Here is a 27585-nt window from a genome sequence, read left to right on the forward strand (position 1 = left end):
TGATGGCTGTGTGCTTTACAATCTCTAATGACTTCCCTCTATGGCTCCCTTAGCTTCTTCAGATGGGCAAACAACTATGAGGTCTTTTTACTCCTACACAGGAACTATATAAAAATGTTTTCCAATGCATATATGCACGCACTATCACTCATAACACACACATGTTCAGCTATGCACAAGTACCAGAATGAACCATTTCTCCCAATGACCCCTTCAGTAGTTTGTCCATGTCTTAACAAACACTTCACTGATATCAAAATGAAGAATTTCCCCCAGCGATCCTTCAGTAGTTTGTCCATAGATGCACACTCTCTCTCTCTCTTTTTCTCTCAGTTACACACACACACACACACACACACACACACACACACACACACACACACACACACGCACCACTTTTCTTTTAGCTGTAGCTTTTCCTATTCACAGACTACACTTGTAGGGTGCTGTGTTGCATCTTGATATATGTCCAGATGTCTTCTGTAAACTGCTTTATTTTATAATTATATTTTCTGTCCATGTCATCTTCAAAGATGGCACACATTGAAATGATCTCACCTTCTTCTTCAGTTTTCCCTATTACTTGTCTTAATGTCAGGTTCATTGTTTCAGTCACCACACACACACACACACACACACACACACACACACACACACACACACACACACACACACACACACACACACACACACACACACACTCTGTCTTCAACAAAAGCCACCAGCATCAATATCCACCCAGTGCCTATCCTAATGTCAGTCCCGGCTGTTAAATAAAAGATTATCCTCCAACTGTTCTTTGTGCTTCCTTTTGTCTTTCTTTGCTCTAAGAAACTGTGCTGACATGACACTTCATTGTGCATTTTTTCAGAACTTGTCAATCCCTAAGCCAATTACAGACTGACAGCTTCTGGATGGACACTTTCTGAAAGCCATTCAAAAACCCTGTAACAGAAAGGAATATTTATCACTAAGTTTGCACAGTACCAAGCACTGCTGGGTGTACTTCATTTGACTTTTGCACAAGTCTGACATTGGCAGAATGTTCTCGCTTAAGCTGCCTAGCTCAGTCAGTACAACAAAAGAGTCTACCAGGAGAAGGTCTCCTGATAATGCAAATTCTATCTTTAATTAGAACCTTAGAGAATTAATCTTTGTAACTTTAGTTTAACAGAGAACTTTTTCAATCTGGAAAATGTATAGATTGTGTGCTAACTAATCAATGACATCTAAATTATAGACCGACAAATAAAAGATTAAACAACTAGTATAAGTATTTCAGATTCACAATTCACAATAAGAACGTAGTATTCCATGGTATTTGTTGTATTAAAGAGGTAAGACTTGCCAAACATGCACACCCTCCCAAGTTCCCAAGACAAAGTGAAAGTAAATGGCAGTCGTGCTACAATTAGGAATGAGTGCTTTGTGTGTAGAAACACAAAGTAACAGACGGGGAATTTGAATACTTCTTGATAATGCATTATAATGAAACCATACTCAAAACCACAAGGTCTATAAAGAGGTTCATCTGCATTACTGAAGGAACTCTTTAGAAGAATACCAGTGATATTAGAAGCTGTTATTTATTATTAATAAACAGACTGGAGATATTTAGTGATTGCCATTTATTCTTAAAAAAAGTGGGATGTTTTCTTGTAGTCCATGAATATGAAGAAAAGATGCAATGTATAGAAGTTGATAGTTTTGCATTAGACTATACTGACTATATAAAATCCTGTGTATTCAAATGGTAGGCTTGATAAGAATGTTTAAATGCATGGGTCAGATCAATGACCTTTGGTACTTTACTTTGACTATTTTTATTGCAATCTCCATGGTACACAGATGATCCAAGTCTGAGCAGTGTCACTGGTACCAGAGAAGCCCGGTACTAGAAGATTAGACTGAGCTTTTAATGCTGCTAGCTCATATTGTAGGAGGGAAGCAGTGTCCTGGTTGTACATTCTGTATGAATGAAAAGGCACAATGACTGGGGAACATGGGCTTGCTGGTACCACTCCAGTGATGGTAGCCCTCATTACCATGGGTGTGGAAGCACACACATGCAAAGAGGGAGGGCACAGCATACACTTTTGGTGATGCAACTATCCAAGTGAGCCGCACAGGGGTAGGCTCTGATAGATGACATCAATAAATGCAGGTAAGAGCACAGCCAGTTCTCTGGCTGCTAATATGATGACCCCCTCTTTGGCTGTCATCCTTGTACTCAGGACATCCTAGTGATTGTGGAATGAATGTGTTCAAAACTGATGTGGGAGATTGATGGTTGGCAGACATGGAAAAAAAACATCTGGAAAAATATTCAAAACAAAACTTTTAATGGCTTCAACTCTTTAACTAGTGGCAGCTGGTAACTTCAAAGCATCGGGGGGGGGGTGCAGAAAGCAACTGAATGGGTGTATCAAACACAGTAGGGTAGGGCTGTATTATGCAGGTTAATAACCGCTACCTATGATCAAATAGATGTAGTTACTCACTTTAATCCACAGACTGCTTCAGTACAAACCCACTCATTAAGCCATTTTACTGACTATATGTACCTTAGATGTCTAGCTACAATCAGCACTCGACGGGTACCTCTGTTACCCATTAGTTTCCTCTTCACTCCTCTAGGGTTGCCACCTTTTCAAATGGCCAAAGTGGGAAATTTTCGGTACAAACATCAGATTTTACAGGCTGACACATACCCACGGTCAGTGCAAAGGATAGAACTTAACTTTCTTGCCTAAAAGCTTATTCTTGTAGCATTTTAGTTGGTTATTCTGTTTCTTATAACATTTAGGTATTTTAGATACAGAATAACTGTTGTATGCAACTATTACATAAAATATAGGAAATAATTTTGTCCTACAATCTCAGGACATTTGCCATTTTTTAATTTTTTTGTGAGGACATAACTGCCCAAAGAGGGACTGTCCCTCGCAAAGTGGGACATGTGGTAACCCTACTCCCCCTAGTGCCCTCATCTGTTTTCCCCTCTTCCTGGAGTGACAGCATTCAGACAGATTACTTATTTTGTGCTATTTCATACTTTGTCTTACTTTTTACCCTCCCCCTATTCTTTTGACACTCTGCAACTGGCCAAGACTCCACTGTAGTTTCAAATGTGGAGGAAGTAGTGAATTAAGATGGGGGTCTGCTAGGACCCTAGAAGTCATAGAGATGTAGATGCACTGAGGTGTATCTTAGATTTTTTCCTAACTTTAAATTTGATGATGACCTGAACAAAAAATAATTTGTAAGGAAATATATTTGTTTTTTTTTCTGGGAATAGTGCCTTTCCTACCCATCCAAAAAGACAGTTATCTTCTGTATACCACTCTGGTGTTAGATTGTGATGAAAAGTAAAAGAAAAAAAAAACACTTGGATAAAATCCACAGAGTAAAGGACTTTACATAGAAGGAATGAATAGCCAAAAAACTCAACAGGGTACCAAGTGTTGTTATATGACAAATCTACACAGCGCAACACTCTGCCAATAATCAGTTGTCACACACATCCTGCCTAGACTATCACAGACAGCTACGTATTGATTGAAATGCTGATTCCTGACTGTTATAGAAAGTGAAAAAAATATGCACACTACTTCTGCAAAGCCAGAATAATAAATGCTTATTTTAAACAAATTACAACAGTGTCAGTTACTTTTATCCACAGACAACCCCTGCATCCGACAATTAAACGCCAACTTTATTGACTGAATATTCCTTAGATATTAGATGTAATAAAAATAGCATCACTTAGACAAAGTGATTTATTTTAACCACCCCCCATACACAGATGTGACCATTAATTATTTATACATGGATCCCTTCAGTAGTTTAACCATGTGTGCAAAAGCAGTAAATGATACAATTTCCCCACGATACCTTCATTAGTATGTCCACAAATGAGCAAGCGCTTCATTAACCCCAAAATTAAATATTTCCCCTTTGGCCCCTTCAGTAGTATATCCATGCCTGTACAAGCACAAAATAAAACATTTTCCTCAGCCACCCTTTCAGTAGTACATCCTTGTCTGCACAAACATCAAAATGAAACATCTTTCCCAGCAATCCCTTCAGTAGTATATACATGTATATACAAGCACTTCACTTACACCAAAATGAAACCTTTCCCCCAAAGACCACTTCATTATTATAGCCATGTCTGCACAAGCACTTCACTGTCATCAAAATTAAACATTTCCCCAATGACTCCTTCAGTGGTATATCCATGATTGCGACATCAAAATGAAACATTTCCCCAGTAATCCCATCAGTAATTTATCCATGTATGCACAAGCACCAAAATGAACCATTTCTCCAAATGACCCTTTCTGTAGATTGTCCATGTCTGCACAAGCACTTCACTGACATCAAAATGAATAATTTCCCCCAGCGATCCTTCAGTAGTTTGTTCATAGATGCACTCTCTCTCATACACACACACACACACACACACACACACACACACACACACACACACACACACACACACACACACACACACACACACACACACAAAGTACTTACCTTTTTGCATCATACCAGCAATAGCACACATAGTGCTAGCAAAAAATTGACTTTAAAATAAATTAACAAATCTTTTCCAATGCTTATGCTTCCTCTTTTACATTAACTACTTCCTTCTTCTTGGCTCAGACTGCCTCAGTCACAATAGCTCCTTGCTCATCATGTAACAGTCCAGTGAATTACTCATTGCGTGACTTCTCAAATGCTTTCAGTCAAACCTAAATGATGATAGGGAAGTCTACTGCCAGGTTGATTTCGAAACAGCCCAGAAATTTTAAGAAGCTGATTTTTTTTTTTTTTATTTCTGATCTCCTTGGAACTCTACTTGTGTATGAATGGAGTTACAAGGAGATGAAACACAACAGAAAGTCAGTTGTTATCTTTAATTTACAAATAATAGTTGATTTTCTGAATTAGCACATTTATTTATTTTCCTCTTTTTATCTAGGGTGGGGGTGAGGGGTTCCAGCTCAGCAGTCTAGTACCATGAGCCACTCCTGTCTTTAACAGGCTTAATACGGTGAATTATTACTCTAAAGGAAATTAGTGTGATAGAAGTGTGACGATGACAAAGATTCTGACCTAAGTAAGTAAAAAACAGAGGCATTAGGCAGCATGGTGACTTAGCCATTATGGTTTCTTTCTCACATCTTCTGGGTCTGGAGTTGAACTCTAACCTCCAATTAATGTCTGTTTGTAATATGAAGATTTACTCTTTTTCTGTGTGAGCATTCTCCTGCAACTTTGTTTTGTAGATTCATATGTTCAGAGATAAATATTAGGCAATCAGTCCAGTGAACCATTGCAGCCTAGCCTCGGCAATTCTATTACTTGCTCCTACTATCAATAAAGGACAGTTGGTGGCAATATCACAATTTGATTTACATATCTCCCTCCATTGACTGAGGTTATTTTTGAAGCAAGTTCAGGAACGCTTTTTGGCAGGGTAAGGAACCTTATTCCATAGGTGGGAGGATTATCTGGGAGAACTATTGATTCTGGCAGCAGGTTCTGCTTATTTTTCATTCTAGATTCAAGCCCATAAATGGATATATGTGATATTTGTCATTTTATGAACATGTAAAAGATCATGTAGAACAAGCTAGTATGTTGTCTTGCAGGCCAGGCAGAGGACACTGCACAGAGGTCTGTAACAAACAAACTAAAGAGATAGAGCTTTTAGTCCAGATTAGGGAGCTCATACCCAAGATTTTCTGTGTAAGTAAACATTGAGGTTTTTCCTAGTTGAGTATTATGCCTAGGAAGGTAAAAGGGGCACTGTATTGGAGTATTAGCCTATGAGAGAGGACTAAAGAGAGACAATGATTCCCTTTGACCTGAAGAAAATGCCTTTGATAATTATCTGAGTTATGTAGAAAGACTTCCTAACAGTAGTTGATTCATGATATCAAAGAAGAGTTCATTATCTTTTTATGTGCCCAGAATTCTAATGACAATATCAAGTCTGAGGGGGCTGTCATTTATAACAGAGGACAATATTACATTTGTTTGTGTTCAGCTTTAATTCATGGGCATAACATCATCCCCCAGATTCAGCAAGCTCTGCACGGTGTGCAGGACTAGTGCACGGACTCAGCCCCTGTATGCAAATTACCCCATTTGCAGATGAAATCCATGCAAATGAGGTGAATTTGCAATCCAGGAAGCTGGAAGCCGGTCGTGCAGGACTAGTGTAATCTGCAAAATGTACTCGGTCAGTAACCGAGTACATTTCTGCAAACTACAAAACGGAGCCATGACAACTCCAAATAAAGGATGGATATTATGTAGAAAGCATGCCAATGGCCAAATATATGACAATTGGCATGGAAAACAGTTGCAAAAATGAAAAAAAACCTTTTATTTTTTTTTTTTGTCGATCTTGCCTGTTTAAGAGTAGGGCAGTGGTGCGCAAACGGGATTGGGTGAAAAATAAAATAAAACCCCTAAAATAAGCATTCTAACCAAAATCAGTATTTTGCCATTATACTCAATGGAAGGCAGAAGACAACATGGCCAGTGAATAGTGGTTGCTAAGGGGGAGGCTCAGTGTGGGACCTTTTAACTATGCATCAGCAGGCAATCCTATGCAAATGAGGGGAATGATACTGAATCCAAGATTTCCTTTGCATGCTAGTCAGCACCCAACAGTGTAAGAGCAGGAATAGCTTGGTGCAAGCCTAGAAGTTAGCTGATATCATGGGGGGGGGGGGTTATCCGGCATACTGTAAGTGGATTGGAGCCCTGTGGCTCAGGTTTGTCCTTAGCTTAGCAGAGCTAAGCAAGGGGGTGTGTCTGAGGCTGCGTAGTACTCTTTACATTGCCTAGGCAGGTGTGCGTGCTGCACACCGGGTTTTAAATGGAAAAAAAAGTAAACCAGGAAATAGCAGCTCTGTGCACATTTGAGCACTGTGTTTGCGCGGCATGCCCCTGGGCTTAAACAGGAAGGCAATGGAAGGGAAAAGAGCAGTAGGAAGGTAGTTAGGGAAAACTAGCATAGCTGGCAGGTGAAATGTATCAGAACCAGCCAATTACACAGGCAGCAGACTAGCCCAGCTCAGAACACTACTATAAACTATGCAAACACCTTTCCCTCTGTTTTTTCCCACATACTCTACACCACTGGTGTATACAAGTGGGGGAATTTTAAGAAACATACACAACAAAATGATAGGGGCTACAATAGCTTTCATAGATCAACATGTTGAAGAGGCTGATGGTGGTGAAGTTGAGAATGTTGTCGACCAACCCACAGTGAGGAGACGGAAAAGAATGTACAGACCCAGGATAACCTACCAGGGGCTACATGAGCTGGAGATAGTAGAACACTATAGGGTGGAAAGAGACCTCCTACAGCAAATTGTTGAGCTGTGCCAGCCACGCCTCACACACAGAACTAACAGAGGGGAACCCATCTCAACTGATACCAAGGTATGTGTAGGCCTAAGAATACTAGCTACAGGTACCTTCCAAAGGCTAACTGGGGATATCATGGGGATCTCACAGGCATCAGCATCCAGGGTACTCCACCAGTTCCTGGATGCCATGTCAGCACATGCCAGTGAGCATGTATATTTCCCCAACATCCGTGAGATGTTGGCCAGCAATACGCATCTCTTCCACCAAATAGCAGAATAACCTGAGATAGTGGGTGCTATAGACTGCATGCATATACGCATCAAATCACCACCTGGTGAGTGGCGTTGGGTCTACATCAACTGCAAGGGCTTCCCCTCCATCAATTGCCTGGTCATGAGCGATGCCCAGGGCATTATAATGAATGTGTGTGCTGGCTGCCCTGGACACTATCACTATTACCATATCTGGCATCTGACACAGCTGTGCCAGAGATTTGCCAGTGGGGCCATCCCTTACAGTCACCTAGTGGGGGATGCTGGTTATGCACTGGAGCTGTGGCTGATGACATCCATCAGAAATGCACACACACCCGAACAAGAACTCCATAATGAGGCACACGAACAGACCAGAGTTGTAACAGAGCATGTGTTTGGGATGCTCAAGTCACGGTTCCGGTGCCTGGACACATCAGGAGGAGTCTTGCAGTACTCCCCAGCTACATGTACTCAAATTGTCATCATATGTCTTATTCTACACAATATGATCCTGCAGAAACAGCTGTAGCAGGAACAGAATGTGGAAGGGCCACACAGCCCCCCAACATTGCCAAGGCCTGCACAGGCACAGAGTGACTCAGAGGAGGAACAACCTGAGCCTGCCCCAGTAGGCAGAAGGAGGCATGCCCAGAATTCCCTGGCCTTGGCAAAGAGGCAATGCATAGCACATACACTGACACAGGAGGGACCCAGGGAATGACACCACTCCCTGACTCGCACATACAGTAAAACAAGCCAAACATGACACTATCTGTGCTCATCCATGTATAGGGAGTGTACTATGTGCATCCGACATAGGCAGCCCTCCAGTACCATCCTCAGTACTGGCACACCGACAAGGTAAGTCACTCTCCTTACCAATTGCTGAATGAAGTAGTATGTGTTGTTACCTGTATCTATGGTATGGATGTAAGCATGCAAGGAAATTGGGTGGCTGAATGCGATGCCAGCAGATAATAGACATCTATAGTGGCAGCATGAGATCTGTAACAAATACTGGTGTCACCATAGTAGCCAGTACTACACATGGTGACAAAACCCACTGCAGGAACTGTGCTGGGCCACATGTGTCCATATGACCCACACATGCCAGTCAGGGTGGTTCACATACCCAAGAATTGTCTCAGCCAGCAGGACAGGTGCAGAGAAACACAAACAAAGGCTGTGCTAAGGCCTCTGAATGATGCCTATGGTTAACCCCCCAGGCCTACACAGACAGACTACATCAGGTCAGGCAGTGGGATGTTAGTTCTGAAGGGTAGGAAGTCAGAAACTGATATGTAGGTCAATCAAACCTAAGACCTGTAATGCACTGATATGCCTCTAGTCAGCATGATAGGTTAGAATAAAGAATGAAATGGAGTACCTGACATACCAGTACAGTCATAGCAAATGTGTACAAGTGTTAGGTGTGCCCCCCCAGTCCTATGTAGAAATGTAGAAACAGTCAGGTGTGCCCCCCCAATCCTGTATAGACACATAGAAACAGTCAGGTGTGTCCCCCTCCCCCAATCCTGTGTAGAAATGTAGAAACAGTCAGGTGTGCCCCCCAAATCCTATTTAGAAATGTAGTAACAGTCTGGTGTGCCCCCCCAATATGATGTACACATGTTGTAACAGTCAGGTGTGCGCAACCCAAATCCTATGTAGAAATGTAGTAACAGTCAGGTGTGCATCCCCCTCCAATCCGATGTAGACATGTAGTAACATGTATGCGCAGGTATAATACCAGTGGTGCACAGATGCAATGAGGTGGCAAAGGTAGCAGGATAGAGTGTAGCATTTGTACAATATGCAGGTATGCGTGTGTTAGGTTGATGTGTGTTTCATATTGTGTGAGAGTGGTCAGTATGTATGCATGTTGTGGTTTGACCTGGTGGCCATTGCCCACTACTGCCGATGACAGGGCCAGGTCTTCACAACTGCAGTGCCAAAGACAATTCCCCCCAGTATAACACATGCTAGCAGTAAGCCATTGTAAATATATGGTGGTAATATGTGTCACCATCTGAAAGATGGACATGGCATGACTGTTGGGCTAGATATACAAGCAGTACACAGGGAAAAGTACCCCAGACATACAGTATATAACATGTAACCATGAAATGGACACACCCATGGAATTGTACATACAGGTATGCATCACATTATCTGAGCTTGTAGTAGGGAATACCAATGTCGTCTGGCCGAATACTTGCAGATCACAAAGGTGATAGGAATGATGTATTGAGAAACGTCTGATGACCCTGCAAAAGCCAGCATAACTGGAATGCCCCATGCATATCTATGAGTGAGATGCAAGTAGTGTCCATAGCACGCATGCACCCAGCTCACCCAAACACCACCTACAGGTACCTCTCTGGTCGTATCCCTGCTGTTGGGAATGGGTACAATATGACCCCCACCTGTGTATGGCAATAGTATAAGAGTGCAGCATGCAGTGCAGGTGTCCTATGCAGGTGTGCTCTAGCTGTAAGTAGCACCCTCCCAGCATCCACAACACCTGATCAATACTAATAGAAAGTATTGGCATGGACACCTAGCACACCTACCCTGTCACCCCATGGGAATATACTGTATGGCAGTCTGGGACTGTAGGACTGACAGAATGGCCTGCATCCCCACCAAATGGCCTACAGGCCTCAGTGAAAGGCCTGTGTCTCACTCATACTGCCACTGTATGTTATGTCATGGACACCCAAATAACAACATTACACACTTCACATAAGCCATATGCAAGGCCATGTAGACAAACCACAATAACATGTCCAAAATGTCCCACTGCATGAACTGTGGACAAACACCAAAACACAGCTGTGATGAGGTGATAACTATATGGAAAGTATCAGTGAATGTATACATAATGTATGGAAGAGGATAGAATGATAGAGGGGTGGGAGCATGGGCAGCATGGAATGTGCAAGGTCTGACACAGCCATATGCACATACTATCCCTGGCTGCAAACACAAAAATGGCTGGCTACAAACCTGCCCATACACCACAATATGGGTAATGTCCTGACATATTACCCCTGCTTCTGAGTAACCTGTGTGAATCTGTAGAGCTGTGAGGTATTGCCACAGAAAGATAAGGCCATACTGTCATGTCAATGGTTGTACAAGTATGGGATCCTCTGCCAGCACTGTACCAAGGTGATGAACTGGATACACAGACCCAGCAGCAAGTGTCTGCAGCTCCCCCTCCAGAATGGCATAACTTTCCATGAATATGTAGGCATTTGGCCACAATACTGGACAAAGCTGCATTCACCCTGTGTTCCCCAGGACATCACTGTGAGCAGGAATGTCCACCTGACAGTACATGAGGACTGAAAACATCACAGTGTATAACAGTACACATGTCTGAATAGCTCTGCTAGCAGCAGTACCATGTAGCTGAAGCAGCACAGACACAATCACCTACAGTATACACTATCCCCTGCACACTTTGTCCCCATATTGCCAAACAATCAATGGATACCCTGCAGAAACAGTTTGCTACCTGTAGGTGTACAACACAAAGGTCTGCACTGGAGTACAAACTACCTGGAATGGATCCACACATTCAATATAGAAGGGGATACTGGGCATGTTCACACACTTAGAGAAATTAAGGCAATGTCAGACAACAACATACTGAAAGGTCATACTGGGCATGCTCACACACAAACAAATGTAGCCCATGTCTGCAACAACAGTGGACCATACATATCAGACAGTTGCAGATGTTAGTGCATACACTCCTCAGTATGCACCAGTCATGCTCTGCACACATATAGGATAGGAATACACACATATATCCAAGCACAACACATACACGCCAAAAGTACACATACATAGATGTGTGGAAGAGAGTGACAGTGACAAAGAGCCTTCCATCATGAGGCCTGTCCCACCCAGCACACAGCCAAATGGCTATAACCACATGATGTGTAAATGTCACTCACTGTAGAAAGTAGCCACTGGTATCCCTCAGCATTACAGACTCTGTGGTGCAAGTACTAGCTGTGCAACATGACTGTACAAGGCAGTAGCCATCTAGCTGTTGTATACATGTACCTGAGGAATATAAACCTGCATGTGCCTGAGTGTGGTGTGTCTACTTCTAGATGAATGGGTTATGGCCCATGCACACACACTGCCCTCCCCATAGCCCTTTGGGAAAGGAGTAGCCCAGTAATCTCTGTGGCATGTCCTATAACTGCGTAATGCTGTAGTGTGATAAACTAGTTAGGTAGGAGTTCTAATCCCAGAAATGGCAACTGTGTGTGTGTGTCTCTGTCTGTGTAGGGAGCAATGCTTTTTAAGCTTGTCACACTCACTACAATTCAAATGCCCTACTTTGGCAAGGCTGCTGATGTCATTCACTGTGAAATACACCTTTAGGAAAAGAGTATCCCAGTAACCTCTGTGGCGTGTCCTATAACTGCATAATGCTGTAGTTTAAATTAGTTAGGTAAGAGTTCTAATCCCAGACATGCCAACTTTGTGTGTGTGTGTGTCTCTGTCTGTGTAGAGAGCAATGCTTTTTAGGCTAGTCACACTCACTACAATGCAAATGCTTTACTTTGGCAAGGCTGCTGATGTCATTCACTTTGAAATACACCTTTGGGAAATAAATAGGCCAGTAATCTCCATGGTGCATCCTATAACAGCATAATGTTGTAGTGTGATATAGCACTTTGGTAGGGGTTCTATTCCCACACATGGCAAATGTGGAGTTTGTGTGAGTGTGTTTCTTTGTCTGTGTAGGGTGCAATGCTTTTGAGGCCATTCACAGTCACTACAACCTCAATTGGCCTTCTTTGGCAAGCCTGCTTATGTCAATCCCAATGAAATACACCTTTAGGGAAGGGGTACTCCAGTAATCTCCATGGCGAGTCCTATAACTGTGTAATGCTGTAGTGTAATAAACTAGTTAGGGAGGAATTATAATCCCAGACATGGCAGGTGTGTGTGTGTGTGTGTGTGTGTGTGTGTGTGTGTGTGTGTGTGTGTGTGTGTGTGTGTGTGTGTTTGTCATTCATATCCTGTGTGGAGGTGGCTGTGAGTGTGTAACAACTGGGCTCATTGTGAAGTGGGTTTTGCAAATTTGTTATATGGGGGCCCTATTATATGTCACAATGCCCACCTTTCAAGGATAACAGATGTGAAATAGCCGAGAGGCTGGGTGCCAATCCATACTCCTACATGTGACAGCAAGGCCTGGTGAACAAAGTTAGCAGCCCTTATATTACCAAGGGAACACTCTCAACCCATGTCTCATACACAAACACACTTGCCTAGGCAACAACTGCTATGTTGGTAGTACCCTGCATATTGCTCACAGATAGTAACCATGGTGCAATTGTGGTGGACTACAGAGGGAATGGCACCCTGTCCATCAGTACAATAGGCACATACATGCAGACAGGGTGCCTTCGCTATGTTCCCCACTGGACGCCTGCAACACCTGTGGTGCCATCAAATGTGACCCACAAAGGACATACCATGCCTTAAACACATGCCCTGTATGGACAGATGCCACTGATACCAGGGAATACCTGCATCATGCTATCAATGTAGGTGCAGGGTCAACCTGCTGTTCATTACCAGTTCCTGCCACATGAGGCCAGGACTGGCACATCTGATGATAACAATCTGTGTACACAACATGGACCAGACACCCCAGGTACAGATCCATATGTCACTGTACATGTATGTGGGATGTGTGCACATCCCAGACAGTGTCCATGTCATGGACTAAAGAACACATACATGGAAACCATTGCACAGCAATGGCCACAAACGATAGTTACCCAGGTGACTGGATGGTGAATACAATACCCATCTGTGTGGGCCAATCCAGACACTACACCCCTGAGTCACACTGCAGACCAATGTAATGTGGCCTGATGCCAAGGTATATCCTTCACCTAGCCTTGTATAGCCTTCTGGCACAGTCAGCCACTACACACCTGTGAAGCAATGCATGCATGCCAGTACTGGCACCCTGTGTCTGTGTGTGTGGTATTGTAGCAAACTAACTAGTTAGGAAGTGTATTCCTGACCCTGCTAAGTGTGTCAATGTGTGTGAATCCCTGAGGGTGTGTGGCTGTATTGACGCTGACACCTGTTCATGTGGACAGGCACGTGTACTACACCTACCGTATCACTAGCATATTACTGTTGCAGATGTCACTCACCATCACATATACGTTTGGACAGCTCCTCAACATGTAAGCTATATGGCACATGCAATAACTGCATAGACATGTGATACCAATACATAGTCAGTCAGGGGTTTGAAACCCTGTACTGGTCGATGTGTGACATAGGTTCATAGATTCATACTAAGCTAACTGCCCTTGGGAACCATTTTAAGTCTAGCCAATTATCCCTTGTGAGACTCAAACCCTGCACCTTGTGTTTGTAAGGCAAACACCTTAACTATTAGGCCACCCTCACAAACATGCTTAAGTTTTACTCTCTCACCCCCTCCCTGACTTACTTTGTCTCTGTCTGTCTCTCTGACACCCTCTCTGGCGGATGTGGAGAACTACACCTGCTTTGCTTAGGCAGCAGCTTGTGGTTTGTAAGTGATGCTTATGATCAGCTGATGGTCTCTGCATGAATTGCAGCCCTCCTCTAGCTGATTGCATGTGGAACAGCTGTGGTAGCATTCCCATAGCCAATTGCATGGAAACACTCCAATATCTAGAAACATCATGTTGGTGTTGGGCCTTTTCATTCACTGTGAGCAGGACCTAGATCTGGTGTTTGGCAAACAGCATAACAGATGGATTTGGGATTTACCTGTAACAACATACACTGTGGAAACAGGCCAACACACAGGAGGGGAATGTGCCTGACATGACTACAGAATGTAAGTGTTGCTATTCTGCACTTGGAGTAACGTTGGTTTAACAGGCTGTGTGTGGATATGGCTGGTCTACATATTTTAATACCTGTCATGACAGTGCAATGTTTTTGAGGAAACCCCCATCTGTAGGGTCATCTGCAGACAGGGCAGTGTGTGATGCCTTTTGTTTCTTGTGTTACTCACAGAACACCTATCTGAGAACTGCAGAAGCATAGTGTGAGGATTGCAGTTAGTACATGGTGATAGCCATGAGAGTTACTGACTTCATATCCCTCATAGGACATATGTCACAACAAACCCTGTTACAACAGTAAATGTATGCTGTTATCACAGCAACATGTCAATATTGGCCCTGTGTTTGTGCCTCCAGCCACAACTCTGTCAACCTTTGTACATATGTCATGCAGTAAGAGGTGCATATGTTCTGTACACCATTATTTATTGACATCATATCTGATAACAAGCCAGTGAGATATCAGATTGCTACACATGTTATGTATAGTAGGGGTTATATTTGAGGACATAACCTGGGCATTCTGTGGTTGTGTGTACAGTACTGAGGTCTGTGTACTTATGGTGATTATCGACAGTGTGTGTATTGCGAATATGTACCTTGGCCTGTGTACAGACTGCGGTAGATGTCATTGATTTTGGTCCTGTTCTATCTGATGTTACATGCTGCTCCAGTGTATAGTACCCTATCGGCTTACATGTTTGTAGGGCCAAACACACACATGTCCCATACCACAGACAGGCATTGGACCACACTGTGTAGTGCCCCAGTATATGTAGGGTTAGTGTGTGAGTGGCACATATGAGGATGGTGTTGATTAGACAGTCCATATACTGTAATATTGAGCTAGCTTACCATATGTGACTGTGGTTGCGTTCAAATTGGTTGTGGGTATGCACTTTCACACAGGTGTCTGTACCCCTGTGCTGTGACATGCCTGTAGAGCCTGCTATATTTGCAGGTACATGTGTATTCCCCCATAAGAAATGTAGGCAAGTGTTGTGGCAGTCTGCCTGTAGTTTGAACAGTGCTCTGTTACATGCCTAGCATCTTAGTGTACTTACCCAGTGTGCTGTTATGTCCAGATATTTGCCAGATGTACTGCTGCCTGGCCACCATAACTGTTATGTTTTTCTGTCAAAGCAGTGGGATGCTGTACAGATGGATGTCACTAACTAATGGGTAGTATGTGGCCATGTGACCTCTGCACCAGCAGTTATTATGTGTCAGGACAGATAGGAGTGTGTGAATGCATAACCTATGTGGGCATATGTATTCCAGTATGTATGCGACATACCCATCTACATGGCTAACATCCACATTGTCAGGCTTGGTCCACATGTCTTGCACTAAGAGGTTCTGTGTATACCTCTAGACTGATCAGAGTATGTCAGACTGTCTACGTTTATTGGCCATATCGCTGCTGTAGTCCACATGATCATTACTGTGCTAGAAGTGGTACTGTACTATGATGTCCTTAGGATGTTTGTCAGTAGCCAAAGGTGCACTTGTTAAAAGCAAATGTGACCTCCCACACACAACGTATCTGTTAAGACAACCCCTATTACAGTAGCAACAGTTGACATATATACCTGCAATACATACCTGACATCTCCTTGTACTAAGAGGTTGGGACTATTGGGGCTGAGGTAGGATGCCACTCCATATTCTGGACATATGGTGAACATATATGTACATATAATTATCCATATATCTATTTAGATATATACACATATACATATTGACATATATATATATATATATATATATATATATATATATATATATATATATATATATATATATATATATATATATATATATATATATATATATATGTATATATATATATATATATATATATATATATATATAAACACTCAAATATATACATATACACAGCAATATATGTCTACACATATACAGGTATAGATACATATGATCATATACTTATGGATATCTACATATATATTAACAGTAATAGGTATATCAGAATAGATATGTATGCACATATAATCATAGATATCTACATATATATCTACATAAATAGGCATATCTACACATAGGGTGTGCATACATATATATATATATATATATATATATATATATATATATATGTATATATGTATACAAAGAGATCTACTCATGGCCATATATATGATGCACTATACAGATGTGTATACAGACATATGTATGAATATACATGTGTATGTACATGTAGACATATATAAACATATGTACATGTTGTTGTTGTTGTTGTGTATTTCGGCTTTTCCCTGTTAGGGGTCGCCACAGCAGAACTCTGGTCCGCTAAATGATTGGCAGTAGATTTTTATGTGCCGTGTTGCCAGCCCTGATGCACAACCTTCAACAAAGGTACGCCCATTCACGCATGTCTCCACACAGAAGACGCTCTAGCTGAGAATCGAACAGGACAACATCTTACTGTGAGGCGACAGCACTACCATATATCCATATTCCTGTCATGTGTAAACATCACGGTTGAGTATACCTTCCCAGATGTATCTCACCGTATGTATCTGGTATGTGTACATTTTGATTAAACAACATATGTGATGCAACAGTCATATTAATAACAAGTACTACACAATTGTGGAAGTAAAGACAATTGTTCAATACTAATCAATATGTGTATTGACAGATATATTGGAAAAACAGCAGCTGTCATCACAGTGGTCATTGTATAGTGGTTAAATGTTGTGACTATAGTGTACAAGGTCCTGGGTTCAAGACCTGCAAGGGTGGTACATTTTGTTGTTGGGCAGAACAAGGGCTTTTGGATACAGAGTGGTTAAGGCAGTTTTGAGCAGCCTTAAGCGCATTTGTGCAGGATTGTGTGAAGCTAAGCTGTGCTAAGCTACGGGTAAACGTATGGGCACTTACACAGTGTAGGCATCACTTACCAGTGCGCAAATCAGCTTAGCTGTGATATTGGAGCAATGTTGATACCTGATAAGCATGGCTTAGCCCTGGTAACCAGTTCACACCAACCAGTTTGATAACATAGCAGGGTAATGACATCTGTAATAAGTGTATGTAATGCCATGTAGAATACATGCGCTTATGTGCTGTCATTACAGTAGAAAGGATGTGAGTGTTATGTTTGGGACACACAAGTATATGAGGCCTGTACAGCACTGTTATCCATGTGAATGTGTTACATACAGGTGTAGTAGCCCAGGGTACGTGCTGTTACGCTGGCTTGTAGAGTATCATGGTGGTACTACTGTTGACAGTGCTTTCCCAGGCAAGAGTAGAGTGCTAAATGTAGTACTAACAATTGGCACACCTGCAGGCATAGCTGGACTCTGAGGCCTCCCTGTTGTATCCCTGGTGTGTGAGCTGCGTCACAGTATATATCCCCTACTGGATAATTATCCGACATGTGGAATGGAACTGTAGACTACCATCTGTACAGCACATGTTAGTGAGGGCTTCCAACATGTAGTTATGGCATACATATTCATCCTACTGCATAGCTACTTGCCAAGCTGATGACTGTCAGTCCCTGTACAGATGTGCAGATGGCAGGTATCCAGCTGGGATATGTACAGGCAACCTATGCTTGATTGACACTGACATGTCTGCCCAGATGTGTAAGAACTGGCACATATAGGAGACAACACCCTGTGTGCACCACATGCCATGGGTACCTCCGCTACACTGCCACAGTCAACAAAACATGCTTGGGGTACAGGTCTCCATCACAGACACTAACCATGTCTTGTAATACATGCTGCATACATGTCAACTTGATCACCTCAGTGGCCATGTGTAGAGGATTGGCTGATGCATGCCACTCTCACCCTGAGGGTCACCACAGTGGTGTCTGTCAATAGATTACCTGCTGCCAGATGGTAGGTGGCAGGATACCACTGTACACACATCCCCTACACAACCCATCTCTCCATGGCAATAGCTAGGTACACAGCTATGCCCACCTGCAGTGATGCACCCCAGTACAGACACATGTGTACATGTGCATTACTGAGTATAGCAGTGTCTGTGTGTTAGCACACCTGTACTCGAGAATTCCATGAGGGCCTTCACAACCACTGCAACACCCATTGCCATAGTCAGTTGTGGCTGCTGCTGTATGGGACATTACATGTACCCTGTTACACTCCTCTCCCTACCGGCTACACGAGCCTTGCAGTACCAGCACAACAGTGTTGTACAAATGGGTCGATAGGCATGGGATACACATTGAGTACTGGCAAGTGTGTGTATGTGTGCATGTCCATATATCTGTAGGATACAGCATTCCGAGGCCACATACTCCTATTACTATACCCATTGCCACACAGTAGTACATGTGACGCCTGTGCCCTGGACCAGCAACCACTAACAGCAGTGAAAGACATCTCATGTAGGAGGAAAGGATAACAAATACACACAGTAAAGTGCAATTTCCCTTAAGAGCACACAGAGATCACAGTCAGTCTGGGGCTGGTCGCTCCCTTACTTTCCAGGTCCCCAATAAGACTCCCCACTGGCACAGATATATGGTCCAGATCTCAGCCTAGTGGGCAAGATAAAACCTCCAGCACATTCTCTGTCCAACCAGTGCTTCATGTCCCTACCCAAGTAGCTCACACACACACACACACACACACACACACACACACACACACACACACACACACACACACACACACACACACACACACACACACACACTTTGAGAATAGTTTATACAACCACACAGACACTCATGGGGAAGGCTAGCACAGGTTCTCCAGCTGTGCCCCTTTTTCCCAGACTATATGGTAGCACCAGCTGCCACCACCCACTAGTATTTATCTGGTCTATATTATATTCTCAAAAGCCGACAATGTTGAATCTGACATTGTCGACATGAAAATATTGAACGCTCAGAATCTCGAGCATGTAAACGAAAATCTCCTTAAGGGGAGATTTCTGTTTACTGCAATGTAGTGTGGTCTCGGAGTTGGTATATTTAAGTAGCATGGGGTGGGGGGTGCAGGGGGGCTTGCCCCCCTGCTTAAATCCGTTAGGGTATTTTTTTTTCTTTTTTCTTTTGTCTTTTTATAAGGTCGATATTTGAAGACATCGACCATATGGTGTCGACCATATGTTCAATGTTTTCAAATGTCGATCTTATAATATAGACCCTATTTATCAGCTAATCAAAGGCACTTAAAAGGGTGTCCAATTATTACTGTGCAATATTATTATCCAATTGGTAGTATAGCCCAGGGCTAAAGCTATTGAAGTTGCTTTGTACAATTTTACCAAAGGCATGCAAGTACTCTAAAGAGCTTAAAGTATCTCTACAAAAACAGCCACAGGTGAAAGGGTTTAAAAATATTTAATAACAAATAGTCAAAACACAAGACAATACTTTTTACTACACAGTGCTAGTAAAGAGTTCAGAGATCACTGAGGAATATTTAAAATAATTCAGTAGTACAGTTCTGACATCACAGAAAAACACTTAGTCTAAACTTTCTAGTTTCTAGCTATTTCTAAGAGAAAACACAAGTCTAAGATAAACTTACATATAAAGCAAGATAGAGCTGGTGAGTTGGATGGTCAAGACAAAAATGCTTATTGCTCTCTGATTCTCTCCATTTTTAAAATCACATTCCTGATTCACATTGCATCATACTTCACACTTCCCTGGGTTTCCAGGCTAACAGAGCCTACATTTACATTTTTCACCTCTGGGCAGAAACCAGAGCAATAAAGGACAGTTATGCATGCAAATAATGGCCATTAACTTTGGCCTTAAAACAATAGGCAGGATGCTTCACTCTAGACTTTCTGGCTCCGAGTTTTAACATCAAAGGGTCATAACATGTTTTACTTGGTCAGTACAGTGCACTGTTGTTACATTTTTTTCCAGTTCCACATGTAACACTATTTTTACCATTTAAGACAACAAGCCTGTGGTTTACATTAATATTTACAGATGACAGAATTATCTCCAAAATTCTATTTGGCTAGGCTGGCAGCCTTCATCTCTCTTCACCCAATCTTCACAGTACAGATAGTGTTGTTGCTGCCCATAGGGGATATATGACAATGCAACACCCTACCATGCCTGTGGCATGTGCATTAGATGCATATCCCTGTAGTACCACTGTTGGGATATACAATGAGCTGTTTTGCAGTCGTGGGCAATGTGTGATGGTGGATATGTCAGAGTGTCATCATGGGTTTCAGGGAGTACAATATACACTGGGGGATGTGGGTGCTGTGTACACTGTCATTACACCAAGGTACACCTGGTATATGTCCCATGTGCCACTTTATGGTTACCACTGTCACCATCAACCATCCAGATAACTGATACCACAATCCAGCCCAGTTATGTATGTGCTGTGTGCAGACTACTTGTAACACATTGGACACACGGTCAAGTTAATTAGCGATAGGCCCAGGTCTGTCAGATGTGTGTCTGCCTGTTATGTGTCTGTTAATGTGTATATGAAGGTATGTCACACTATGTAGTGTCCATATATACTCATTACATCCCCCATTAGCATACTGTACACCTCTGGGGTTGTTCTGCATGTAACATGTAACCTGGAACACACCTCACCCTAAACGCTGTGTGGTGTGTGCAATGAAAGCCACACACTTCAGTAGCACTACATACCTAGGTGGGGGTCTTGTTCCAGTGTTGCCAAGTAAGAGTGTGTTACACAATGCATCTGAAATTCTACAGGTGCAACTAACACTAGGTAAGACAGCAATCCAAATTGTAGCTTGCTACAGATCCCCCACCATGCCCCAAGATTCTCAACTACACATTTCTAAACATACTAGATAATATTAAGATAAAACCAAACACCCTAATACTGGGTGATTTCAACTACCCTGCCATTAATTCAACACCTTTGCCCAACGGTTCTTGGAACTCATAAATTCCAATGCCCTGGACCAGCTAATCCATAACCCCACCAGGGGCTCAAATATCCTAGACATTGTCATTACCAACATGGGAGATTAATGCTCCACACCAGTGGTCAGCCCCTCATTGGTCAGGTCTGTCCATAAGCTAATCACCCTTGACGTCCACATCCCACTTCCACTCCCCCAGTAGGGAAATCTCCATAAAAAACTTCTCCAAAGCGAATTGCTTGCTACTCAAGTCAGAAGTGACAAACTTCATGACACCCATGCAGACGGGAACTGGAATTTCGACCGCTGAATCCTACACTAAGGAACTGTACGAGTACATCCACTTGTGCATGAAGCATGTCATTCCAAACAGGACCAAGATGGTCTCCTTCAAAAAAAGGAACCCAATCTGGTGGTCCCCTGCCATAAACAAACTATACAACAGAAGGAAGAAACTGTTGCAGAAAAGAGGTAAATCCCAGGATGCAAAAAACTCTCTTACCAGCTTCAGTAAGAAGCTGAGATCCCTCATAAAATCCTTCAAAGCTAGTTACGAAAATAAAATTGCCAAAGATTCTAAGGGCAACCACAAGGCCTTCTATAGTTATGTCAAGAATCTAAATGGCAATGCTTAGATCTGCTCTGAGCTACAACACAATGGCATTAAATATACTTATCCCAAGGATATTGCCAATATCCTAGCAGATTAATTCAGTGCCAACTTCACCCCCCCTCTCACCTCCTAAATGGCCCATCTCAATACCAAAAGATTGTCAAATTCTGGTACTCACAGCCACACAGGTAAAAAACACACTCTCCAAAGCTAAGAATACAGCATCCATGGGACCAGACAACATCCCAGGCTGTGTTCTACATGAACTACAAAATGAACTGGCACCTCACCTAAGTGTCATGTTTAATCACAGCCTCACCTCAGGCTTCATGCCCAATGAGTGATGCACTGCTACAGTTATCTCACTCCACAAGGGGGATCCACCTTGGATCACGGGAGCTATCATCCCATCAGTCTGACAAGCCTGATCTGCAAAGTCATGGAACACATTATCATGGAACTAATAAACAAAGACATTGGCAACCTTCAAACACTGGACCCCGCCAAGTTTGGTTTTGTAAAGGGACAATCTTGTCTTCTCAACCTGATTGACTTCTTTGAATCAATCTCCAGAGCCATGGACGAGGGTAAGGCGGTCCACATAGCTTATATGGACCTCGCCAAGGCCTTCGACACCATCCCCCACTCTGGAATCATAGATAAACTTACTAAGCTGGGCATTAATCCCTATGTTTCTCGATGGGTTGCCAACTGACTTACTGAAAGAATCCACACTGTAAAAGTAGCTGACTCAAACTCCAGCTCTGGACAAGTGACAAGCGGAATACCTCAGGGTTCAGTCCTGGGACCACTCTTGTTTGGCATCTACTTCTCTGAAGAAGAGGCCAGCAGTAAGGGACTCTGACTAACAAAGTTCGGAGATGACTGCAAACTGGGCGCCATTATTGAATCCCCAAATTATGTGGATATTCTACAAAATGGCCTTACAGAAAGAGATCCTTGATGCCAGAGCTATGGACTAAAGCTCAATGCCAAGAAATGTATAGTTATCCCCTTTGGGAAAAAAACATGTACCCATGAATTACCACATAACTGGCAGTACACTAAACACCGAAAGTGTGATAAGAGACTTAGGGACACAGATGGACAGTGGTCTCACTTTCGATAACCACATTGCCACAACAGTCAGGAAATCCTTCTATGTGGCACACCTCATCACTAAGGGCTTTTCATCCAGGAAAAAGGAGGTCATTGTCCCACTGTACTCATCCCTTATTAGACCCATTATAGAGTACAACTCCCCATTTGGTATGTACCTCACAAGACATCTGCAACAACTGGAAAGGCCACAGAAATACCTCACTAAAAGAATCACAGGCCTAAAGCAGATGCCCTATGCTGACCGTCTAAAAAAACTCCAGCTATAATCTATCGCATATCGCCTACTCAGAGGTGATCTCTGCTTAACATACAAGGCCATGTCAAACCCAGTGCTGTTGGACATGCTACACTTAAAGAAATCCTAATCCCTCAGAGCTATATGCTCCAGGGATCTAAATCTGGTCATCACAATGAACAAAACATGCTGGAGGGATGGGTTCCTGACCCAGAGACTTCCCATACTCTGGAATAGACTGCCCATAATGTCAAGCTGAGTGCCTCTTTGGCCCTCTTCAAAAGGAACCTTGACGATTGGATGGGAGATAGGAAATTCACACCAGGGATCATGTCAGTTGGCCTGCTAGACAGGGGACCAGGGAAGTAAATATTCTGGGAAGAAATAACCAGGGAATTGATATGGCTAGGCTTGTGTAGGCTTTAGGGCCGATAGCTTAGTACCATCCTATGAAACTATAAGAGTGTGCATGTATGTGGATGGGTCTACATCAGGTTGCAGATTATACATGTCCCAGCAGGTCACCTGTCCATGTGGCACATGCAATAACTGTTATACAAACCTGCCACATACAAATCACAGTCGATGAGGACCATCATCTCACCAGACCGTCTATCCATGAGCTCCAGAACAAAAAAGAAGTGTATAGTGCCCATATGAACAACTCATAAAAACCAGGACACTTGTCGAATTAGGGCGATGTAACACAGTCCACAATCCAGGAATATATAAAAACACTGATTTATTCGGTATTCACCACAACAAAATGTTTTCATTTAACACATCTATTTCTGACATTAGTTCCTTAATTTTATTATTATTAACTTTAATTATAAACTCCATCAACTCAAAACTGTGTCTATCAAACATTTGTAATAGTTCATTACATTCAGGCTGCCCTTCTAAAATTCCATTCGGAAAACAAAAAACCCTCAGTCCTTTAGGTACTCTACAGTTTTTAATGCTCTTGTTCAGATAGGCATTGTCACATTGAAGGTTCCGCACCTTCACTAACTTTGACTCCATTTCGTAAACTTTTTTATCTAAATTAAAGTCAGTACCTTTTTTGTTTCTTGAAAAGGACACCTCATTGTTAATCCATTCCCTTAAATGGACATTCATCGGCCCTGGTGAAATAGAAGTAGATCTCTGACCACACGGAATGGACTCCTGTGAACTAGCAGCTGTTACAGCTCTTGGTGGTTCCCCACGTGAGCGTGATGATGTAAGTCGAACTTCATCATTACTACTCTCTCCAACTGTCGGCTGCTCACCGGCCCCTGGTTTTTGTAGTTTTTCTACTGTTTGTTGCAGTAGAGTCACTTTGTTGGTTAAAATCACACCTTCATTTAAAATGACACCGTCTATTACAAATGTTTGATAGACACTGTTTTGAGTTGATGGAGTTTATAATTAAAGTTGATAATAATAAAATTAAGGAACTAATGTCAGAAATAGATGTGCTAAATGAAAACATTTTGTTGTGGTGAATACCGAATAAATCAGTGTTTTTATATATTCCTGGATTGTGGACTGTGTTACATTGCCCTAATTCGACAAGTGTCCTGGTATCCATGAGCTCAGTATAAGTACGGATGGTACCGGACAGTTCACGGAAGTTGTTGCTTGCAGATGTGAGAGCAGCCCTCTGCAGCCTCAGGCCCTGTCTGGTGTAACATTCCATATGTGCCTGCACCACCATGACAGCCTTAAACATGCACCTGGTGGTATCAGTTGTGGCGTGTCTGCCAGGGGCATGATGACCAGCGGCACTACCACGAGCACCCTGGGACATCTGCCTATGTAGTGCCCTGCCAGACATCTGGCTATGCTAGCTGTGACCAGACACAGTAGGCATGGTTACCACACTCTCCTGTACACTGCCACCAAACACCAGCTGTCCCTCCGCTATGGCCACTGGTGATGGAGTATGTATGGATACTGTAACTGTGGGGTTGGGGTGGCTAAAAGGGGGATGTCAAATGATTGCACTGTTTCAGTCCCTGACAACTCCACCTGTGCCTCAACAGTACTATCATCATCTTTGGTGTCTGTATGGACACCAACATCAGATTGCATGCAGGAGAGACCCTGACCCAAATCATCACCTGTGGGCAAAAACAAGAAATGCACTTTAAGACCTGCATGGCATTGCATAACAGTACACACATACACACACATGCACACACACACATACACATACACACATACGCACATACCCCCCCCCACACACACACCACCTTAATACCTACTTGTGTGTGACTTTACAGACAGTCCCACGTTTATTCCCATGCATTCTCCATCCTGCATCCCACTTGGTAACATACACTCATTAGTACCACTCATTAACGTATCATTCCTCTAAATGCCTAGACAAGTGATCACAACACAAGACCTGTTACTCCATTACCTCCCTGACCTGAGTGGAGTGGTTTTACATGGCCTCACTGCTGTCATTCAGTGTTCACCCTGTCTATGTCCAGGCATCATGAGCATGGCCCCTATATGTGAAGGTCTACTATGTTCACTCCATAAAATCACACACTCGAGTGTCATGTGTAAGTAGTGCTCAGTACATGCCAGATATGCTGCTCAATCGACCTATCATGTGACAACTGTAATATATGGATACACTCCCTGGGGTTGTCTAGTAATTCCCCAATGCATCTGTTGTGCTGCATACGTGGGTTGTCAGTCACCTCTCTGCTGAATGCGATATTAAGGGTATACCTGGTGTCTACCTTCCCTCCCAATGCATGTTCCATGCTACAAACCGTATTATACTATCAGCTGTCCTGTGATTACATACATGACAAGTATTCCTGGTGTGTCATGTGTCAGTCCTTGTCCATGTACTGCATGAAAGTACTGCTATATGAACAACCCCACAATCACACATGTGCATACATGGACACCCACACATGCACACACACATCCTACATGCATCAAACTCCCTCCACTTCACCAGGGTGACCCTGCAGACAAAATAACTATCCACCGAGACACATACAGGTGAGGTTGCACAATGATAGTACACACAGTCCTCCTATTACCCATCTGTCAACATGCATAACATGTGGTACATAACAGCATGCAGTGCAGCTGTAGTCAATCCATGCTAGCAGCAGTATACATGTGTGTGATGCATGTGCTGTGTTAGTAGGTGATGCCCCTTCCCCTGGATACCACTGCACCCATGTACACAGTATTGTTGTGCACCTGTTCTGCACCCTGCCATGTACTATGCACCAAACCTCACAGGTGTACAACCCATTGCTGAATGTGTAGTACTGTGTCAGTTATGTCAGCTCTAATGCTCACATCCCCTATGTTTTTCAGCAACACATACCTGGGATGATATGTAGACAGATGTAATTTGTGAATGCCTGATGTCTGGTTTACAGATCTCAACATCAGCGGACCATGTATGACCAATCCAATACTATTACACTGACAACTGTCAGAGCATACTGTGGCTATGGGGAGTGTACACACCGTTATTGATTTGACGCACACTTCCTTGATCTGTCATGGGACCACATCACCTCATATATTAACAGTACATGTACCCGATATGTGACATATGTCCTGTACATTCACATGCAGTGTCTATGGAATGTGTTAGTTGTGCAGATGCTGACCGCCATACATACACTCTGTGTGTGCATATGTGTGCACACCCTTATCATGGCAGTTTATTGCATCTATTGCTATGTGTACTACAGCAGTCACTACTCCTGGCAGGGGTATACTAAGCATGGGCCATCTGCATTTGCCAGTGTATGTTCAGTCTACCCTACACATGTCCCCCATATCTGCATGATTGCAAGGTCTACTCATGTGCACATCCCTTGGTGTTCACACACTGCCGTCACTATTGCTGTGGGGGTAGGGTTACATCTGCTACATTTCCTGAGCCTGACTGTGTGCAGATACAGCCATTCTTAGCATCCTTAGGATCCCTGCTGCAGTGCACTGGTGTGTCATGCTGACACTCCCTCCCCACCTTCAGCCTTTTTGCAGATGCTTGACAAGTAAGGCCTACACATGTGTGTCAGTTTGCAATGTCTCATGCACTGAACACCACATGTCACAGCCTAGTCCCAGCTGATAATGTGGACCACAGTGATATGTTATGCCATAGTGTAACTCTGTAACAGTTGCCATTGTACTACT

This window comes from Protopterus annectens, chromosome 1.part1 (genome assembly GCF_019279795.1).
Source record: "Protopterus annectens isolate FY-2018-M chromosome 1.part1, PAN1.0, whole genome shotgun sequence".
In the NCBI taxonomy this organism is placed as follows: Eukaryota; Metazoa; Chordata; order Ceratodontiformes; family Protopteridae; genus Protopterus; species Protopterus annectens.